This window comes from Poeciliopsis prolifica, unplaced genomic scaffold, assembly GCF_027474105.1.
Source record: "Poeciliopsis prolifica strain line A6 unplaced genomic scaffold, Auburn_PproV2 SCAFFOLD003, whole genome shotgun sequence".
Classification (NCBI taxonomy): Eukaryota; Metazoa; Chordata; class Actinopteri; order Cyprinodontiformes; family Poeciliidae; genus Poeciliopsis; species Poeciliopsis prolifica.
The window spans coordinates 155,634-174,078 of NW_026562378.1; the positions used below are offsets into that span (position 1 = coordinate 155,634).

General features: G+C 39.2%; 1 protein-coding gene across 10 annotated transcripts in view; it reads left to right on the forward strand.

Annotated features, from left to right (window-relative positions):
• The window catches only part of chl1b (cell adhesion molecule L1-like b), a 94,109-nt gene that overhangs the window by 18,128 nt on the left and 57,536 nt on the right, over positions 1-18,445 (forward strand). The window contains exon 2 of one of the 10 annotated variants that reach the window (XM_055024160.1): positions 11,140-11,259. The exons of 8 other annotated variants lie outside the window; for them this stretch is intronic. The gene's annotated coding sequence lies outside the window, so the exon portion shown is untranslated. Of the gene's footprint in view, positions 1-11,139; positions 11,260-17,445; positions 17,657-18,445 lie in introns of those variants that run through there. One more of the 10 variants, XM_055024168.1, reaches the window with a different exon arrangement.

Consider the following 18,445-nt stretch of genomic DNA (forward strand, 5'->3'; position numbering starts at 1 on the left):
AAAACAAAAGAAAAAAGTTCAGAGTAAGACTACTTTTTAAGGCACTGTTTTTTTGTAACTCAAGCTCAGTTAATTACTCATTAATGATATTTGCCTGTACACTGCACACACTGTAGCTGAGACGAAATAAGTCTCTAACTGTGGCGCTGTACTACAGATGGCAGAACAGCTGCTATTGAATTAGTAAATTAGGAGAAAAAAGGATCAAATAGTCTAGCAGGCTCATCCGCATGATTTTCTGATGACCCTTGAGAAACGCAGCAGATATTCATCTAATGTGGAGGCTGTATGAGCGCCAGAGAAACATATTGCTACTAAGACTGTGTTGGTATTGCCAGTGGAGACACGTCTGTCTTCCTCTTTTTTTTTGTTTTCTTAGGGCTGTGAAATGGGGACCAGTACTGATCAAGCCAACCATAAGCTAGCTCCATGCGGGGGACTCCATTACGGTGCTCAGAGCCCATACTGGCTCCTGAAGGAGCCAGAGGGGGGGATTTGATTTGTTTTGGTCAATAAGTGGTGAAAATGGTTCGAAATGCCCTCCTTCTCCTCCCCTCCTTTTTCTACACAGTGGCTGATTTATAATCCTGCCTGTCTCCAGTTTCCTGCCGCTGTGTTAAAGTGGGAGGTGGGGCTATTAAACGGATGGTGTAGCATTGCTTCTCTGTCACTGTCAGTGCGGAGCCCCCAGGTTGAGGGCTGACTCTAGCCACTATTTGCATAGAGCTTTCTTCTTCTCCAGTGGAAACTGTTTTAAGACGAACATTAGAGCCTTTAGATACAAGAACAAAACACAGAAGCACAGGATTGATCAAAGCAGTGAGAGCTTCAGTGGATCAAAGGAACATTGTTCCCCAGACTCCCTTACTTTACCACTATTATTTATGTAAACCATTTTACTAGGGGTGCAAAGATTCCAGTTTCCTGGCCTATCTCTGATTATGAATCTTTACAAAGCCTGACTGCCGATTCTGATTTTGGCCAATTTTTTTATCATCTGAAATTGACTGATCGATAAATTGGTGCACTCCTAGTTTTTACTGTTGCTATACGTCTCAGTCAGACTTGACTATGACCTATTTTCTGATGTGCTAAATAACCCTAACCCTAGTTCAGCCAAACTAGGTATTATATTTGCTAACTAAACAAGTAATTTCAAACTAAATATTTTGTTTGCAAGCTAAATGGTTAGTTTCAAGCTAAATATTCACCTTGCCTTGGGAACTATATATTTAGCTTTCTACATACATATTTAGTAAATATTTTATTTGATATTTGGCTTGCTAACTAAACATTTGATATAAGCTAAATATTTGGCTTTATAACAAGACTTGCTAACTAGATTTTAGCGCGGAAGCCAGGAAAATAAAAAAAATAAAGAAATTTATGAATAACATGGAGACAATATGATTTTGGCTAAATAACCCAAATTGGTATTGGTTTTTGATTGTGTAAGTTTACAAACGGCGCTCCACAGGGGAGCATCTTCAGATCCAAACTATAAAAAATCCCAAATTCAAATGACATCATATTTTGTCATTTGTCTCTGGCATAGGCTTGGTGATATTTGCTGTTATTTTTCTGGTTTAATTTTGTTCATCACGTTATGACCTCAAGGAAAAGCCCAGTTTTAAGCGGTGTGGTTGTAACTCTCCATAGGCAGATCTTCCATGTTAGGCAAACCTCTTCTGTCTGGTCTGAGCCAAAATGCAGAGCACAGCAACTTCACAGCCATCATCATTAGAGCTGTGGGGCTGTGGACCCTGATGGCCGTCCCTGCACTGCTGCTGCAGCACATTCAGGAAACCCATGCAAGACTCCAGGGTGTGAACACATGAACTGATTCAGATGGATGAATTCATAACTTCCGTTTCTTGCTTTAAAGCAGAGTATAAAACAAGAACCTCTGCAGCAAAGAGCTACAGTGCACACATTAGTTGCTGTCCTCTGTGTACCCTGCTGAAACCATTAAAGGAGGCTAATTGGAAAGTTTGCCCCCATTTGTCTTCACTCTGAAGGCAGGAAGAGACGGTGCTGTTTACAAGTTGCAATATTGAAAGTGGGGACAGTCCCAGTGGTGACTGCCAGTGGTGGCAGTTTTGGGTGGGGGTGGGCTTTGTAGAATCAATGCTGTTGGAATGAGCCGTCCCCAGACTCCTAATTTTCTTCGAAGATTTCAGAGAACCCAGAAAAGACTTTGCTCAGTGGATGCTAGCAGGTCAAGTGGCAAATCTGTATACAGATAATGAAAGAGAGATTCATTACGCACACTTATCAAGAAAGAGGCAAACCCTGTATTTGAAAATCAATACAAGGTTATAACAAGGCTCATTAATCAAGTTTATTTATTTTCTCAGTCCTGGTAAAAAGCTCTCAGTGGTCATCTTTTATGAATTACATGTTGTTTTTAGTGGGCCAGTATGGATTTCTAGCCACCCAAATGAACTCTTAGAGCCTGCAGTCATTGTTCTCTGCTTTGCCTCTGGTTCGGGCACCATTTCCCCTCCTCCTCTACATGTACTCTTTCCCAATCAATACATTTTCACAGTACTATAACTTCATGTGCCCCTGAGAGCTTGTGGTAAATTCACCAGCACACTGGTTGAAATTAAATCAGTGCATTTCCTTGTCGTCCTGTCTTTTGTTAGCCTTGTTGATTGATGTCAGGGCTGTACACTGTACACTTTGTTGCAGTTACACGCATTTGTTTTTGCAACATTTACCCCGTGTTTCTCTACAGATGTACAATTTATGTTTTCAGCTCAGCGGCTGATTGGGGGGATGGTGGAGTTGCAAAGTTTAACATTACTTATTCTCATTAACTCAGTGACTGTGTTCAGCTCTTACCTGATGACAATCAATACTCATACTACATCAAATCAATTCCGCTTATGGAGTGGAGGCTGGGGACCACAGTACTAATTTGTGTGTTGGAATCAACCCAGAATCTTAATTTCTGATCATGCGTTTCAGTCCAAAAAAATGACAATCGCTTTTCCAAGTCATTAGATGATATTGTTGTGAATTATTCTTAGTGTTCATGTTGCAGTCTTTTAAATGTGCAAAGATGTGATATGCTGCTTTTCTGTCTTACGTGTACGCCGACACCAATCTGTCTGCTCAGACAAATGGCTTCACCAATAATGGGAATCTAATTTAGTTTCCTTCTGATCTATAGAGGCTTGGAAATGTCAACTCAAAACAGGGGTTATATGGGAGTGTAATAGTACAAAACCTTAAAAGATCAAAATAATACAAAACTAGGAAAATATTAAATATAAATAAATCACCAGGAGCATTGTTTTTTTCAATAAATCACCAGGAGCATTGTTTTTTGGATTTGAATTTATTATTCAAATCCAACTTATAGACACAAAAAGCCCCTACTTTCAAAACCAATCATAAATACATAGGATTAGACGCTGCCTGTAATGTCTGATTAATACAGCTATATAATACAGAAAAGCATTTAATGCTTTATCTTCTGCCCTCTTGTGACCTCTACAGATGGTATTATTATATTAAATCAATAAACAGTCTTCTTCTTTTCATTTCTTTTCATGGTAATCTTCTGCAGCAGCTATTGTTTTTTTCTAAGTGTCTGAGAAAAGAAAAGCACAATTTGGCCAGGCCATGTTTTTTCATAAAAAACATATTTTTAAACACTGTGATGGACTGTCAAGGTGTCCAGGGTGATCCTGCCTCATGCCCAAATAGATAGGCACCAGCACTCCTTCACAGCATTCATCTAAGCAAAAAAATGTCAGATCAGCAAAATGAATACATTGACCAGGAATGTTGGCAACTTTAAACGACTAATTTTTACCATCATTTTGGCTCGTGAATTTCAAAAAGACAAATATTTCCTGTAGTTAGTTTGTATTGAGGGTGATCTGTATTCACACCAAAATCAAACTGCACCAAATTTGTTTGGAAGCGGACCTTGGCCAATTCCAAAAGTAGTCTGGGTGTGATTGTTCACTTGTGTGTGTTCACACTGGCACAAAAGGTCCGGACTAAATTGGAAATAAACTGGCAGGAGTAAATAGAGCCTAATAAAATAAATTCTAAAGGTGCATAGGCTAAAATAATATTTTAGCTTCCCTTCCAGCTAGAATGTGCACCGTTTGATTATTTATAAAAACAAATAAATTATTTTGTGGACTTTAACAGTAAGTTTATAGGGCTAAAGTGGCAGACGGTGTCCTCAGAACACCATGTGATGTAATTTCATTCAATATAAAACCAAGATAAAGTAATTTAATTTTTATAGCACATTTTCAGCAACAAAGCAATAGAAAGTGCTTCGCAAGTGAAACTGAGACTGAATGTGAGTAGAAAAGTAAGCCTTTCAGCTCCTTCTGTTCACTATTGCTGTTTTACAAACCCAGCTCAGCTAGCTGATTTGAAAATGATGTAATTTTTTCATAATAATTTGTTTTTGTGTCTAGTGCTCATAGTGCTACAGAGAGATATTCATTTCTAGGTTGGGTGCTGGTTTGATAGGCCTCCTATACTCCTTCCTTCTTCACCTGAAAACAATTGAAAAATAAATGTTATTAAAAACAGACTGAAGCATGCTGCCCAAGAAGACAGTCTTTATTCTTTGATATTAGCACATTCATTGACGCCATACTGATCCAGTTCTTATCCTTATCATGAGTTATTTTCAAAATGTAAAGCAAAAAACACATCACTATAACCTCCCAATATAACACCACCACTTCCAGCCTGATTTTCCACAATCACAATGTATCTCTGTCCTCTGAATTTCAATTAGTCCTCTCAATAAGCTCGTTTGGGATTAGCAGCTGCTCACTTGATGGCCATCTACAAGTGCTGATTGACTATCAGAGCTGCGCACTGAGGTGTACCCATGCTAAGGTAGAGGTCACCAGCCATTGTTCTATCATGGGCCACAGCTGAGCAACATGCATTATGGATGAAACTCGTCCTCTGCGTGCAACACATGAATCGTCGAAAAGCTCAAAGATAAAAGCGAGAGCTGTCAGATGGCAGAGACTCTGCCTCGTGCTAACCGCAGTTCCTGCTGCGACCGCAGAGTGAGGTGGAATCATAGATCAATTACAAGGCTTCGTTAATGGACCAAACAGCATTGACGGATTCTGCTCGGCCCTTTACAAGCTTCACAAAAGAACGTCATTGCTCAATGTTTCTTCTATCTCTGCAAGAGCTTCAATCTGTTTTTCGCTGAAAGAAGACGAACAGCTAAATGATGTGTAAATATGAAGGCGCTGCACCCTGTTAGAGTTGGCTTTTATCAGATGAAGGATATAGAGGGGAATGTAGGGTTAAAAGGAGTGAAAATTGGAAAGAAACTAGTCAAAATTGAAATAATTTTAGCACTTCCTGTTTTAGAGGTGACAGAGTATCTGTTTACGAAACATTTTATTGCGTAATTGTTGAAGACTATTTTGTTTTCTTGGAAAATCTACTGTTAAATGTTCTCTCCATGCTCTCCCGAGTCCAAAACAGAGCAATTCCTAAACCTCCCTTTAATAGAGTCTTTCAGGGAGGCACAGGAAGAGGAACAAATGGCTCTATTCAGCGGTGTCCAAAATGCTAATGCCTCCAGCTCTTTATAACGTTTACACGTTTATAAGGGTTCCCATGTAACGACATGGCATGGTCCACCCCTAATGGCGGCTGTGGCCGGGGACAGCACGAAAAGGGCCAGGCGCGACAGAGTATGAGAAATATGATGAGATGGGAGGTTTCCCCTGGAGACAGAGCATCTGAGTCTGTTTTTCCTCATCAAATGTTCTGACTGTAAAAGTACAAAACTTTACCAAGTACTTTTGGTCTAGTTTCCAGTGAATACATTTTTTTCTTATTATGAAATAAGAAAAAAAAAACAAAAACTTACAAGTATCTTTTGAGCAAGGGGCTTGTTTTTGGTATCAGAAGTCAAAAAAGGGGAGTGATGCATCACGTACAATGTCACGTATTACCACATTTAGCAAGTTTTCAGACTTCAAAGGTTATCAACATGTCTGACTTTTGTAAAGATTGGCCGAGAAACTGCAATCGGTGCACTGACGATTACAATTGCACACCTTACTTTATTGGGATTTTATGTGCTAGACAAACACAAAGTAGTACATAGTGGAAATAAAAATGTGTGACAGTTTTAAAAGTCTTCGACAAATTCAAATATGCCAGTTTCATTCATCTTCTCATCAGTTCTTATTTGCTTCCCTGCTGAAGAAAATCATCCCTCCAGGATGGCAATAGTGATTAGGTTGTTTTCTTTTAACATAGGACTTTGAATGGAAATAATAATAAAAAGTTTAATTTTGATCTCATCTGACCTATGATACTATCTTTTCTGGTTGCAGTGTATTCATCTGGCAAAAGAAAGTCAAGTTTTTCTTTTCATTTCTCTATAAACGTCAAACTTTGGAATCACATGATTAAACCATCCCGACTGAGATTGGGATCTTTGCCACTTCTCTAGAGTTTCCGTGGTCCTCTAGATTGCTTTGTTGAAAGATATTCATCATTCTTAGACAATGGATGGTGGATATTCAAGCTTTTAACCAAACTCTCATTTCAACATCTTCCCAATGTTCTTTTTGACCTTCTTGTTGTGTTTTTTATCTTCATAATGCTGTGTTTTCCCTAATGTTTGCAAGTGTGGTGGGCATTTGATCCTTTGGGAATTGAATGCCCACCACACTTTTAAGATTTTTCTCTGTAAAACTATTTAGAAAATGATGCATTTCCTTCTACTCCACATTTTTTCATTATTTTGTTAGTTTTGCAGCTTAAAAGCATTGAAGTCCAAAGTTGCAACATGACACAAGAATACCTTGGTAAGATATCATTTTGAAATGATTTTTTTGAATGTTTTTGGCATAGAGCTTCACACCAATACCAAATGAGTGTTAAATTATTCCTCTTTATCACAGTTTTATAAAGCTGTGATGATGAGTTTGACGGTGTGGATCAGATTTCTTCCTACCACGTTGAAAGGCTTCTATTCAGGATGAATTATTTGTGCACTCTGGAGTGAATGAAAGCTCAACAATTGTGCCAAAGAAAATCACTTTACCCATCATGCGGCTCTGCAAAGTGAGTCATCTCTTTTCTTTTTTCTGTCTCGCCCCTTTTGTTGGAGTTCTGTTCTTTTGTCCCTTCAGTTGCTGTCATGTTTTGTCTCCAAACCAAAAAGCAGAGACACTGCTTCTAATACCATCAAAATGACACATTGAGACTGAGGTTGCTGCTGTTTGCCCAGATCTTTGCTTTGGTTTCAGTCGCCTTATGTGAGAAAAAAAATAGCTTGATGAGTCACTGGTTGACTGTTGTATCCAACCAATGCCTGGAGGTTGTAGATCAGCATAGCTGCGTTGTGTTCTGGACACTGCCAAACCAACCGATATTGTGGGTCTTTCAGCAGCAGTAATCGATGGCAGAGTCCACAGCTACAGATGGCACAACAGCATTAATGATTTTTATCTTTATTTTCTCCCCTTGCTCTGTCCTGTTGGAGGTTCGATTTTATGATTAAGCAAATTGGATTTGATTCCACTCAGTGCCGAACGCAGCAACAGCAGCTAAATGATGCTGCTTCATCAGCACTTTAATAACCCTCTCTCCACCTGAGGAGGCCCAGATCTTTTTTGCTCCAGCCACTCAGGGCCTCTTGAGACCTGAATGAAGTCCCCCCCCCCCATCTTAACCTCTCTTGCTCATTTGGAAACATCCAGCTTTTGACTGTTGTTATTTCTTCGAGTTCTACAGCCTAAAATGTTGAGCAACATGCTGCAGTGAATGCTAAGCGAATGCTTTGCAAGCTTAACACTATGTAGGGTCGAAATTGTGAAAACCAGGAGCCAGAATGAACATTCAGGAAACGGAACTGGGACATTCATGTTTCCAGGATATGTGACACAAATGTTATTGATTGCCCTGCACAGATTAATGTAACAGCCTCCAACAAAATGTGACTATCAGATTATGAAGCTGCGACATGTGACTAAAGTGTAATTCCTGCATTCTGGGACAATTTTAATAGCATAATTCCTATTATACTAAACACAAGATGAAACAAAACGTGTTCACAAGAAGGAAGTCAGACATATTTAGCAATATTTCCTCGATGACTAAAAATTCCTTGTTTGTTGTTGCCACAAATAAAGTAAAAGTTTATCAAAGGTCAAATTTTATCAAAGGTGTTTTTAAAATCTGTGATTAATGTAAGGTATTTAAGTCATATTAGTTTCTCAATCTAAGACAGTATTGTCAAAAAACTAAGCCTAAATCTCAAGCTTTGTTTCAAAAAATAGTGCAAACTGAAGAAAAAAATAACATCAATAGCCCTTTACTTCAGTGCTGATAAGAAGTAGACACATTCTTTAGCATCATTAGCACCTAACTGTTAGCCAATTGTAACCAATTGTTGTCAGTCAAAACAACAAACAGATGTTAGTCTACTGGGTGCACCCAGTGGGACAGTGCAAGTTCAACTTCCTGTTTTTTGCTTCACAATAAAAGCCTCAAGCAGAAATATTTATCCACACGACAGGATGCAGCACCACTGAAAACCCAGGAGCAGATATTCCAAACCAATCGGCAGTGCTGTCATACCAGCACTACACCCTACGACACCATGTTTGTTATTGGCCAGAGTGAGGCACATGGCAGGTGGAGAGGAAAATGAAGCTGCCATATTATTGTTTCAAAAATGTTTTGGCTCCCATGATCACACATAAAGATGTACCCACTCTGGGACCCGGTTTCAAGCATAATCATCTTTATGTTTTCCAAAATACAGAATCTGCGGACATACAGTCTAAATGACAAAAAAAGAATGTTATCTGACATAATTTCAGTGTGGATAGGGACTTATGGTTTAGACTTTGTTTGGTTTGGAGACCAAATTGAAACATTTGTTACATTTTCTGCTCCTTCAGTTTGCTTTTACTGTGTCCAATGATCCAGATCCTCCCCTCCTCACCTGTGGGGTCACTGCATCAAGATATACTGAAGGAAATGACATAAATACTGCTGAAGAAGATGAAAGTGAATTGTAGCGATTGTAGCATTTTTCTTTTGTCATTGTCAAAAAAATACGATCCATTTCACCTCTGGTAATTTTTTGGTTGTATTTACCCATAATGCCTTGCGCTATAGTCGGCTTCCTGGTTCTGTAGCGGTCTCCAGTCCACTTGGCATTCACAAGTGAATTCAAACCATACCAGAGTTGACTTCAAAGCTTTGGCTTTTAGGTGGCCAGAGTTCATTTTTCTCATCCGCATCAGAGTTCCATTCCACATTCACATCTCTAGAAACAGACGTTCTAAACAAATGAATTGATATTTTATTAAAGCGACTTAGCATCTGTTAGCATATGGTCAGAGCATCACAAAGCAGATTGTCTCATCTCCCAGACTTTTCTTCACAATTTCTGTGAAGAAAATTGTGAAGAAATTAAGCCCCATCAGGTGTGGGGCTTAAGGACAACCACATAGATTCATTTTTGCTTTGCAGAGCATGACTGAATGACTCTTGATGGCTCCAAGTCTTATATCAAAACAGTGTTTAGTAATTTTACAGACTGACATGTCAATGATAATTGTGATGTGATTAATCGTGCTGCTTTTCATTACACTCCTTCTAATTAGTGGGTAGAGGACTTTCATCACTGTGGCTATCTAGTGAATTATTGTGATGGTAAATGCCAATAAGTGGAAGATTAATTTGCTTCAGTGTGACTTGAGTTCAGCAAACAAACTCAGCAAACTCAGAGAAAAGTCAAGTGGTCATCTGTCTGCAGGTGAAGCATTTGATGTTACCCTGTCAAAGGCACACACTCCATAAGTCCTTTCACTGGATTTTATACCCCCCTGTTGGGGGATGTACTTCCTATTCCCTTTTTAAGTGATGAAAAAATAACTGTCAGGGTGTGCCTTATTTTGCAGTTTGAAACAGACATTTGTTTCATTTGTTCAAGCTCCCTTTCATATGGCAGCAACTCTTGAGAGCCTTGAGTTCTTGATCTGGCATCCAGCTTTATTTTACTGGAGGCACCCATGATGAAATCAGAGGATCTCTGATTTCATCTCCTGTGTGTTGGTCGGATTCATTCTCCTGTACATTTACAGTCAGAAACTTAACAATCACTAGAATATTCTGGGTAATTTGTTGCTTTCTTATATTGATAAGTTATCATCGGTGTTATGTGTCATCTTGTCTTGTTAGTCGACTGTGTTGAATCAAAATAAAACGTTCCCACTTTTTTCAGTCTGAAAACACATTGCTCCAGGATTTTGAGATTGTCTTTGTAATATTTTTAAAATCAAAATGATAGATTTTTTAAACTACTTTAGAAATATTTGCAATATTTTTCCTCCAGTAAACCCCTTTCAAAATCTACATAGTCCACAAACAAAAAAAAAATGTAAGGAATTTCAGAGAAATTTGACAATTACGGAATCACGACAAAGGAAATTACTTTGTTAGTAATAGTCATTTGATGCATTGATTTTTTGCTGTTATTTTAAATTCACTTCAAGGAACAAGCACTTTTTTTTATTCAGAAAGTCTAGAACGTGAACTTGAATGACATCAAATTAAAGGGAAATTCCAAATTGGTATTGGCCTCATCAGTGCAAATCTGCCACTGTAACAAGGAGACAGTTTTTCCCTCCAAGTCACCAGATGCTGCTTTATGCATGGCTCTAAATTTTCCAGGCGTCAATGTTATTTATAAAGCTGCCTGTGACATTCACTGGCCTGTAGGAAAATATCACTTCCTCAACAAGCCCTCCAAGGCGCAGTGAATAATTTAAAATGATTTTAACTTTAATAAGTCATTACTGCCACAGGATCTCAAACATATTTCATTTTCTAGAACACATGGAGTATAAATGATCCAATCAAACCCTGAGAACTAATAACTCTGCTGTTGCTGTAGTCCTTGGCCCACACACGCAGTGAAGAGCTCTTTTTATGCACTCGTTGAATGTGCATGACGATGAGGTCTGAAAAGTTATGCAGCCAGCCTTTTGACGAGTTTGTCTGGACGAAAACACACACACCGATGCACATACATATTCATCCATCTTTTAATTTGTCTCAAATATTGTGCCTGCCTCTCCGTTTCTATTCCAGGTTGTCCAAGTGAGACGAAGCCCTCCATTGTTTTTCCACAGCAGGATTAGTGGTGTGCTGCAGGAGGCTGAAACGCCTCAGTGGGCCTGAAGTGCTGACCCCTGAAGGGCTGACCCTGAGGTGAGGCGCCCAGCAGGACGCTCCTTAAATGGTTGTTAGATCTATGTGGCTTATTATGACGTCTCCCGCTCAGCCTTTTCAGTTAACTATAGACTGGAAAAAAGATAGTTTTCTGGAAGTAATTAATCCCAATTGTTGCCGTTGTGTTGTTCAGGTGAAAACATGTCTGGTGCTTTGGATTCCTTTATGAACCTTTAAATAACGGTCATGGAGCAGTATTATGTGTTTTCCAGACACATAATGGAGTTTTATAGGACAGTCAAGTAACTATAATACCTCCAGTTGTTATATAAATCAAATATGATTTAAATGAGAAGTAAATCAACTTATTTGAGTTTCACATCATGGTCCTTCATCAAAACATACCTGGAACATGCCTTGATTCTTTCATGCACATTTCAGAACAATCAGCTCCCCCACTCAGCTCCTTTAGACTAGCCAGCAGCCATTAGCAAACATCTGGTGGAACTGCTGAGTTCATTATAGGAGCTACTTCTCAGAGCACTGCTGGTAAAAATGTTGTCAAAGGGTTAATAGAGGAGCCATGTTGGGATGACTTTCTGAAGGCAGAGTTTCAGAAAGAACAGGAGGAAGACACATTGCAGAGCTGAATGTATATGCAAAAACATACCTCCAGGTATATTAAATAACATCAGAACAAGAAGTAAAACTAAAATAAATTGCAGCTAAAGTTACTCCATTTTTGGAAAAATCAAGCTTCACTTGTGTGTTCATCAGCGGACATTTAAGCACACTGTGTGTGCGTTTTTATCCCTCCAGCCATTTGGAAGGTGTGTATCCACGGTGTATCTTAGAGCAGAGCCAAGCACCAAGCCCAGTTACCATTCTGACACGTCTCACCGAGACTGAAACGTCTCACGTTTATCTTCATGAATACATTTTCAAGCTCATTTTTGCCTCTGTGTTGTCTGTCAACTGTGTACACACACTTAATGGTGGTGGACTGTTGTTAGTGACCTGGGGGAAATACCTTATTGATTCAAGGTGGGTGGAGTACGGGGCAGATTATTGCGTTTTCTTCTTAGCTGACGCTTCTTATAAACTTATCCACAGAGGAGGGAGAAAAGATGAATTGCTAATCAACTTGAATACTTGATAATACTTGTACACACAACATAGAAACCCATGGAGATGGAGCAGACGGTGTTGTGCTCCTTGTGTTCAGTTGGTCTGCTAATCGGGACCAGGGATCCCCCGATCGCTGCCACAATAGCTGAGTTCACCATCTGTGGTTCTCTGACGTGCAGCAGCCTCGCTGAGGGAGCAGCAGAACCGTCTGGCCCAACTTTACCTCAGTCCTCACATGTCCTTACAACCCTAGATGCTTGTTAGGAAGCATCTGCAGATGCTTCCTAACAATACTCATTCTGATTTTGTCACTCTGCAAACACAAATGTTATTGTATTTTATTAGGGTCTTGTGTAATAGACTAACAGAAAGAATCCTACATTTTTAAATAGAAGGAAAATGATACAATAATACTCATAACAGAACAAATATGTTAGAAGCTTTTGTAGCTTAGGGTTTTCTTCCATAATTGCTTTGTTGGTCCATCCATCTTCCTGTCATCTCTGCTGAGGAAAGCAACCTCACAGCACCATGTTGAGGATGGTATGTCCATGCCAGATTGATTTTCAGTGTAGATATGTGCCAGATATATAATTTGTGTGTAGTTTAATTTGGTTTCCTCTGACCGGGATGCCTTCATCTACATATATATAAGCATGTGTCTAAATATTATGTCTTTGTTTTAAAAATGGCTTATATCAGTGCATCAGAGATGCACTGATATAAAATTTGGGCTAATATCCAATATATTTATTGGATATCCTATATATTTATTTTTTGATAACTGATATTGCTTATGTTGTGTTTCTATTATTCTACCCTTTCAACAGCATTAAAAAAACACTCTGCTGACATTGCATGATCACTATCACATGACCAAACAAATACGACATGACCAACCTCTTCCGACTCCAAACAAAAAACAAACGCGAACGACAACGGGATGAAAATAAACAACAGCTATTAGTATCGGGCCGATAACAATAAATAAAAAAAATGAGCAGCAAGAGGACATTGGTTGATTTTTAGGCTTTTGCTGAAATAGATAAACACAGGGGATAAGATCATCTTCACGTTAGCATCGGCTGATCACAGATCTGACAAAATAAAGGAAATCAAAGCTGATAAATGGACTGGATGATGAATCTGTGTGATGCTGTGAGCCAGCTGCACAATGTCTAAGGAGGCCCACAAATAAGGATGACGCAAACTGGTGTGACTTGTGCGTCACAAAAAAAAAAAAAAAAAAAAAAAAAATTGTTGCAGTTTTGCAAAATACAGTAATTTTGATATGGTTCATTTTTTTTAATCAAAAGATTTTTTCAATTTGAAGTGTTTCCATTACACCAATTTATATTCGTAATTTCTATTTTATGGTCAATAGAAATGCAGCTAATGATGTAAAAGTAGAATAATGTGACATGACAATTCAGAAAACTATCAGACATGCATTTGATGTGTAAAAGTGACATAATTCAGATTTTTGAGGAGTGTAAAGATTGGAAGCCGGACGGGATGGGTAGGTCCCGTAAAAGCAGGTTGACAAAGGTTGACCTGCCTGCCTAGCAGCGTAATTGTTGTCTGGTCTACAGATACTCCTACCTGAGCTGGAGAAGTTCTCTTTTTGCCCAGCTGATTAGTTTAGGTTTTTGTAGTAGCATAAGGATTATGGGTTGATGTGAAGCTTTGCACGTTGCTTGTAACCTAATCCTGCATGTGACATAACATAATGTTTTGGAGTGATGTGGGACTTCCTGTTCAGATTAAACAGCTTCAGATAGTCACTGCTGCAGAATGCTGCAACCTTGTGAAACTTTTAAAACCTCCGTGATAAGAATAAAGATAGGGGCACTTGTTGCCATGGTAACTACAAGTAAATCCACATAGAAAACCACAGTGGTTTTCATATTGATTCAGAATACAGAATGAAGACCTTGGTATCAGTCAAAAGCAGGTTGCCCAGCTTCTATCTTCCCAGTGCCAGGTTAGAGGCTTATTGGCCGTTTTTTTTTGACAGACTGACTAACAGACGAGTTTTTCAGTGAAATGGGCTGCGAGCCTGAAGTTCAATTAAAAGCCCCGCTCTGCATGAGAGCAGCATATTTGCCAAACGGGGAGAAAAGTGTAAATCAGTCTTCATGCTTCCTCAGCAACCTGCTTGTCCTTGGGGAGTATTGATGGCTCTGCCTTGACTCATTTTTTTTTTTAAATCACCCATCAAAGCTGCTACATTTATCTTATCCTGACTGGTTGAGGGGGATTTTTATGCGGCATATGAGTGTTTTGGAAACACATGGCTTCATTTTAACATGCTAGCAAGGCTGAAAGCTGCACATGAAAACCACCTGCCTTTTTTCTTCTTTGTGTTCCAAACACCAGGAAAGCAACGTGGCTTTAGCATAGAGTATGCTTTTGTTTTCTCATTCAGCTTTTTCTTGCTTAACAGACTCAGCAGGTCAACAGAGCATTAGTCTAATTCCATTCTCACAATACCACTGCAGACTTTCATTTTGTAGTGGTCAGATAAGGTTGTGTGAATCCTGCTGAAGGAATATAAGAGACATGTTATGAATTAAGACTCTTGTGGGGAACCGTGAACTTCCTGATATTATATTGTTACCAAAAGGGATTTTGTCCAAAAAAGAAAAAAAAAAAACTCTCTTTTTTAACAAGAGGATTTAGACAAAAACAAACACTATTGGCAAAAAATAACCATTACTTAAGGAATGTGACAATATTGATTAGTGAAATAGATCTGAAAGTTGCTGAGTGTCAAAAAGAATCTTTGTTGCCATTCTGCTAATGTTGAAAAGTGTGCCAGTTTAACGATATGAAGCTCACTTGAAATTTGGCTGCGCTGTAAACAACTGTCCTCCACTGAGAAGAGAGAAGTGCCAAATGTGATAGCTGTTGATGTTATCCATACATTTGGAAGTGTATAGATAACATCCGATATGGATGGAGCAGCTTTCTTGATTTCCTTTCTTACTTTGCTAAAACTACAGGTATACTCCAATTCTAAAAAGAGCATAAAATTGGTGTCATTGTTCACGACTTCTTCTGTTCACTGATTGACCCAGTAGAAATTGACTATAATAAGGGGAGTGTTGCTGGAAGTAGGAACTTTTTTCAAGCATAATTGCACAGGAAGGCAATGGAAAGGCGAGTGTTTCCAACAAGCAAATTTATTTTTGGATTTCAAATTTGCACAATTTTAAGGTCAATGGAAATACTTTTAGTACGAGGTATGATAAATATTCCCAAATGCAGTGAAAACAGAAACTCGTCCTTCACAGGATGTTGCTGGTTGGTTCTTGGTGTTAATAAATGTTTGCCTTCTCACCTGTGTTTGTCATGTCCGGATGGTTTAATCAGCTGGGCTTAGAGTGTGAATGAGCCACGGCGGCCGACAGAAAGGGGAAGAGGCTTTTCCCGGGGCAGTACCCGGGACAATGTCAGGTTTGTCTGGCCCGAGTGCACCAACACTAAGCGTCTCGGAACTGGCAGCCTGCCTCGGGACCTACCCATCCCGTCCGGCTTCCAGGGCCGTTCAACCCCCTAAGCAAAGTTCATAAGGCTTCCTTCTGTTTGTGCAGCTATAAAGGAGTCTCCATCCTGTTGTAGCTCAAAGACGAGCTTATGGGCTCGCAGATTCTGGCTCTGGCTGTGCAGAGGAGTGAGAGTGTTCTCAGTTACTGACTCTGGCTGACTGCTTTCATTATAAGAAGATATCCCCCCTCCTCAACACCCTAGCCATTTTCATACCACCTCATTAGATCCAGCTCTGGGCCTTCACTAACAACACTTGATGTCTTCTCAATTTATTCACCTCAATCTCCAGGTTAATCAGCATCCATCCATCCATCGTTCATCCATCATTCATCCAACATCCATCCAATATATTTGTTCGCCAATCCATCCAGCCGTCTATCCATCATGCTTCCAACATTCATACGGAGATCCAACCATCTCTATATCCAATATGTCTGTCCATCTATTCATCTCCAATCCTATCTCTCTCCTTTTCTAAGAGTAACCTCAATATTTAAAGTCTAACCACTGGAGAAATATCTTCATTCATTCATAAATGTGTTAGAAAAGTACAAAGAACATGTAAATCTTGATGTCTGGAAATATATTGACTCTTGGCATAGGAAATGTGTAAAGACTCTGAGTAGTGGTGTTCTGTCTCATTAGGACTGTCAGCTTTTTCCGATTCTCCCCCTCTGCCCTCCGTAACCCCCTACCGAGGTAACAACCTTGTCATCTCAGGCTGTAAGTCTACTCCAAGCAGCCATGCTTTGGTTGCTGTTTTTCCACCGTGGTTACGACCCACATCAGCATAATGAAGCATGACCTTCCTCCCTTCCTTTCATTTTCTGCCTTTTCTCTCTCATTTAAACCCAACCCTCTGTCCTGAGTCCACATCGTACATCATCCAGCACTGAGGTTTGCCCTCTCTCTCCACCTCACCCTGCGTGTCGTGGGAGAAATTTCTCCCCCCGGTCCTTTTTTTTTACGTTTGAAAACTGGTATCGACAGCACAAGCCCTCACTCCATAGTGTCAGATGTTCGACGTAACAGACGTAGTTCCCTTTCTGACGTAGACCAAACTTCTTAAGACTTTTGAACATTTTCTTGCATTGAGGAAGGGGAGACTAAAACAAAAGGTCATCCAACAAAGTGCAGCTCTAATGCTGGCTGACAGTCTTAAGCAATTTGATGTGAGTCTCCAGCAGCATTAGCAGAGAATTAAGCAGATTGTCAGTGGCTGACAGAACGAGCTTGCAGCAGGAGCAAAACTCAACAGATTCCCAGTCAGCAGGGAATCTGGCTTCCCATCCCGGATTCTGCTTTCTATCAGTTCTCTCAGCCGATAATTGCAAATAAACACTTTGCTGAGCCTACAGGTGCATCAAACATCTTTCATTATGCTAATATCGGAAGTAGGAGATGGGGCTGGGTGTGCAAGATGAAACTCACATTCCTCAACGCTGGTTTGTGCACACCCACTGAATAGCCCTTAGATCGGCCTTTGTGGGAGTGATTGTCAGCAGCTTAATGAGCTTCTTTGCCAAGGCCACAAAGCCTTTGCTTTGGCAACATATGTGACTACAGTGCCTCTTCGCCTCCGTCTCCAACCTGCATGATACAACATAGAGCAAGCTCAGCGTTCTTCCTCCCTGTAGACATCAGAATTCCCATAACTCATCATTTTTCTGTTTACTCCGGATTTGCGCGACCCGGAAAAAAGGAATTGCTACTCCTCTCATGGGGACCAGGACTGAGAATGCGAAAGTCCGATTTTGTAAGTAACCATTTGCTACATCTGACGATACCTTCTAGGGAATGTTCTGGTTCCTCCAGGTTCACTTCAGCTAACTCTAACAATACTACGTTGTCTCAATAGGATTTTATTTAATATGGAATACAAGGATACATTAGTTATACTTCCAGCAATATTTTCATTATATCATTGATTGTAGTTCTTTCCTCTTAGTGGTTGTCTTTTAAGCCTTTGATTAATTTTAGTTGACTTTAATACAGCTGAAAAAAAAACTGTCATAGAGATGTAAATGTTACTTGATGTTTTGGAAAAAGACATCGATAGCAGATATTTTTTGGTAAAATCATTTTTGAAATAATTTTTATTTTATTTCAATTTATTTTTATTTTATTTCACTTTCTTGCTTTCAAAATAAGAAAACCATGAAACTATTTCAAAAGCAAAATGTATATGTTTTCTATTATTGTAAAAAATGATGTTTAAAAAAAGGCAGTTTCCAACCTGTTGGAAAAAAAAAAGGAAAAACCTTTTGAAATTTGCTGCAATTACTCCATTAAAAATGGCAAAATCTGATTAAAATCTTGCTTTTGTTATTATGTCTATTTATAAAAATAGTTGATCGTTATTCTTTTTGGCCTGTTATTAAGAGTCATTGAGGAAGGTTCAAACATTTGTTTTAGATGAAGCAGCAACACAAATCATCCCCACCTCATCCAGCTTCTCTTGCACCTTCTTATGTTTGGATTTACAGCACAGCTACTTTATATTAATGGCAAATTTCATGCAGATTAAAACTGTCAGCACTAGAAA